General features: G+C 37.6%; 1 long non-coding RNA gene across 1 annotated transcript; it reads left to right on the top strand.

The window, feature by feature from the left end:
* The first annotated feature begins 820 nt into the window (after positions 1-820).
* Positions 821-2,407, top strand: LOC104606892 (uncharacterized). The gene is made up of 2 exons (XR_016077920.1): positions 821-1,398; positions 1,545-2,407. It is a non-coding gene; the product is annotated as an uncharacterized LOC104606892 (long non-coding RNA).
* Positions 2,408-4,415: the final 2,008 nt, after the last annotated feature.

Raw genomic sequence — 4,415 nt, 5'->3', positions numbered from 1 at the left:
AGTTGAAAATTTTCATGCCAATTAAATGTGGTTCAATTCAATCCCATGATGGCACTGGTATTTTGAAGGGCTTAGGTGTAGAGTAGAATGTGAAAGCACAAATATTTTCCTTATTTTGCCCGGCCCACAGTCACTACTCCTGTCCTGTTACCTTGGAATCCAGATTATATTAACAGTAGTTAAGCATGAAGGTTGCCAAACTCCTTTTAGAAGCATCCCCTTTTACATTGCATTAATGCCTTATTCACTTTTTGGTAAGTTATTTATTTGGAAAAATGCAATTATATGGGTAAGTTTTTTCTGGGAAATACTTATTTGGGTAAGTGCATTTATTCATGTTCTTTTATCTCTTAGGTAAAGAAGGCAATGATACCTAGGAAAATAAAATTTTCCCTAATTCCCACATAAATCTGAAAAAAGAACATGGGATTCTTAGTCAATAGAAACCAAAATCCCATTAACCAACTTTTCCCACTCTCAAAATCCCAAAAAAGAATGCTCCCTAAGAGTGGAATCGACATTGAAGCTAGGGGTCGATTCGATCAAAGTCTATTTCCCTATGTCAATTGTCAATAATTTTGTTGGAAACTCTCAATTCCTTTTGAAAGGAGGGCAAAAATAGTAAATTTAATTAACTATAATAACGATAATAAGGATTGAATACTAGACCACATGATAAAATAAGTTGTAACACCATATCAAGAACCTAAAAACTTAACACGTTAGGTGAAGTGCCTGAATAAGTATTTATTCTCTCACATGCATTCCAAATCCTCAAGCTCTATGATGCAGGATATAAACACTATACAAGGTGATTTGAGAGTCGATCGGTGGAAACGGAAGAGGGTCAATTCATGCCCAAGAGTGTAATTCCAATTCCGCATCAGGGTGTGCTTAAGAAAATAAAATAAAGCAGTGCCCTACCAATATCTTTCTGTTGATTTACCAATGACTGAATGACATGAAGAATTTCAAAATACAGCTTGCATTTTAATATCTCCAACCCTAATATCTACTTTTCTAGCATGTATATATTCTCCCTCTTACTTGTTCTACCCTGAACAACCTAGATCGATTGTGCATGAATTAATACCAAGGGCGCAAAATCCTTCACCGAGTCCAGAACATTTCTTCCCAACAACAGATCTGCTTCCATGGAAACCCAAATCATACCTGAGGAAAAGATAACCCATTTCAGTCATCCACAGCACCCCCTCGTGCAGATTAACCTTCCCTATCTCTTCACTTGCATGGGTTGCAAAGAGTATGGAGCAGGGAAGAGACTCACATGCCAACACTGCGACTTCTTTCTGCATGATTTATGTGCCTTTGCTCCACCATCCTTAAGCAACCACTCCCTCCACAGCCAACATCACCTTGTTTTCTACATTAAACCAGGTGAGTGATCGATGACTTCTGTTGCATCTGCATCGATCGATCAGCTGCTTACTTAACTATTCTTTATTCGAGATTGTTAATTTGATTTCTTGATTAATATATCACCTGCCGACTGCCTCACTCACTCCTGAATCCTGACACTGAAGGCGGCATTTTACGGTCGACATGTGACATCTGCGGCAAGTCAACCAGAGGGTATGCTTTCCGGTGTAGCACCTGCAACTTCGAGATGCACCCCTGCTGCGCCAAGCTTTGCCGGGAAATGGATTTTCCGGTGCATCCACATACACTCAAACTTGTAACAACCGCAACATTAACAAGCGGGGACCCAGATTTCACCTGCAACGAGTGCAACACAAAGCGAGGTGGCCGGATTTATGGTTGCACAGTTTGTGATTACCACCTACATGCTGTTTGTGCAAAGAACATGATCAATGGGCTCCATGCCAGTGGCATAATCAAGGTGCCGGAAAAGCCAAGCAGGCTTGGGGCAGCAGTTCGCCTCGTATCCAATGTAGTTGTGGGGTTCATTGGGGGCCTGCTTGAAGGGATTGGAGAAGGGGTTGGACAAGCTATCTTTGATTCCATTGTCAAAACTACTGCCAAACGTGGAACAAGATTAAAGCAGACAAGAGAAGAGCCATAAGTGGGTTTGGTTTGTTTATGCACATTAATTAGCAAAATTAAATGGGTGTCTACTGTCTAGACTCTACTTTAGATAATCAAAGCTGCATGTATTAATTTAATTATAGACTTGGTCTGATGGAAATTACTTTTATCTAGAGTAAAGGGTGCTTTCTAATTTGTTTCACATAAGTTTCTGCATTTTATTTTGAATTAAAATGCATTAACAATATTGTATTTGTTTATATAGTTTTGTTTGTTTAGATTAATAATTCATGTCTTTTCTAGCTATATATTTTGGGGAATGTAAAGAAACTTGTTCACTTGTATCCTATCTAGCCCTATTTCGTTCATAGTGGAATTTGATTCTTATTCTTATTTTGTAGTACTGAGTACTGAAAAATCCACTTCCACTCCTTCCACCTGTTTCTGCTACTCTTATTCTTATTTAGTTCGCAGTGCACCTCTTGACTATTCTATTTGCAGATATTAAAAAAAAAAAAAACAAATCTTGTTTATTTGGCCATATTTTAGGGGTTTTGACAACTAAAACTTGCTCCATAAATAGAGGGCAGGTGAAGAAATAGGGATGCCAATTTTTTCCATGCCCGCTATGTATTCGGCCACCTCAACCACACTAGGTACGTAAGGGATGGAGATTGCCTTGGCAGGGGAAGGGGTGAGGACAGGGATTAATAGGGATCCCCAATCAGGGTCTGGATTGGGGATGGGGAGCAAAGTCCCGGCCCCACCCTAGCCCCAATTATTTATAAATTTAAAATCTTATTTATATTTTATTTTTTTATTTTAAGTAAATATTCTTTTCAAAAATTACTTTTAATTAAAAATTTTCAGTGATTAGGATCTCTATGGAGAACCCATTTCTATCAGGAATTGGGGATGGAAGATAACTTTTATCCCTAGTGGGAATCGATGTTGGGGATGGAAAATAGGAGTCTGGATCTCCTGCTCACACAAACTCTTCCCACGTCTACCCACATAACATCGCAGCCACATATAGAGAACATCTCATCCTTTTACATGATATTATGCAGGGGAGATGTTCCAAATTCATGAGGGTAATGTGTTGTGAATAGATGTGGGCAGAGTTCTCGTTGGGCAAGTAATCCAGAGTCAAAAAATAGGCCTACAAACCAGATTTCCTTTCCACTATCTCTACCCACACTCTACCCGCCTTGAAATGCAACCACACATCACCATCTTGTGTTGTGAGATGTGCAGCTGCGATGCATTATGGGTAGGGTGCAGATAAAGTGAGTAGGAAATCTGGGTTCTTAGGCCTACTATAAGTTATCATGGGTTAAATTTCTCCCGAAGAAATAAGGTAGCAAATTCCTAAGAAAAAATATACCATCTTCTTAATTATCAGCCAAAATTGAAAAAAAAAAAAAAAAAAGACAAATATGCCACCTTCTCAAGGCTAAAGTTATATTTGGATTTTCAGCTTACCTCATAAATCAAATAACCACCATGGAGACAATTAAACCACAAAATAGTCATCTGAATATGAAATCCCAAACTTTGGGTGTACTCTTTAACCTGAATGCTTTTTTGCTTGTAGTATATTTTAAGAAGCATCAAATCAACCTTAAAGATAAAAACGTATTCTTATTGGATATGCATACTTTCTCAAAATAAAATGACAAAAAAAAAATTCAGTTTGATTCAGGAAAACAAACTTGTTTTTAAAACTAATAAAAATATGCTTTTTTTTTTCAAGTTTTGCCATTCAAGCTCCTACTGATCGTACTAATCCACATTTAGATAGACTTAGTACCAAAGTATTAATATAAAGTAAAAGGAAGATGGTGAACTAATGTCTGTTCAAGCAAATCCTGCCTTCACCAGTGTTGGAAGGTGGGAGGGCCACCTTTATTTTGTATCCCATCTACCTAAAAAAAGTAAATATCAAGCCATCTGCCGACGTCGTGTTTCTGAAACCAACTAAAAATTCAATAACATGTTTCTGAAATCTTAGTTTTACTGTATAGTTGGGGTAGATGTCAAATCGGAATTAATGCCAATTTACGAGTGGATATAAGTATTATAGGTGGAGGTGTTTATAAATTTAAATTGTTATAGATTTGCAATTCAAATCAGATTTCTGAGTAGGTAGAGTACAGTCTAAAAATCCTAAAAGAAAATTAAGTACTTATTGAATGTGATTACAATGTTGTATCTACCTGATCCCTGATCCGGACTGAAATGTGTATAGGATTCGTATGGGTAAGAGATATTGATTGGGCCCAACACAAGCGACAACAAATGGGGTAATGGGCTTTTGTCTTCTCATGTTGTCTGGTCTGGCTGAAAACATTGGTTGCAGTTGCAGAAAAGACAAAATAAAGTGGGCTCATAGACAACAACAATTC

The sequence above is a fragment of the Nelumbo nucifera genome, chromosome 6, assembly GCF_055504915.1.
Source record: "Nelumbo nucifera cultivar China Antique chromosome 6, China Antique-T2T, whole genome shotgun sequence".
NCBI lineage: Eukaryota > Viridiplantae > Streptophyta > Magnoliopsida > Proteales > Nelumbonaceae > Nelumbo > Nelumbo nucifera.
This window is presented reverse-complemented; position numbering and strand designations above follow the sequence as displayed.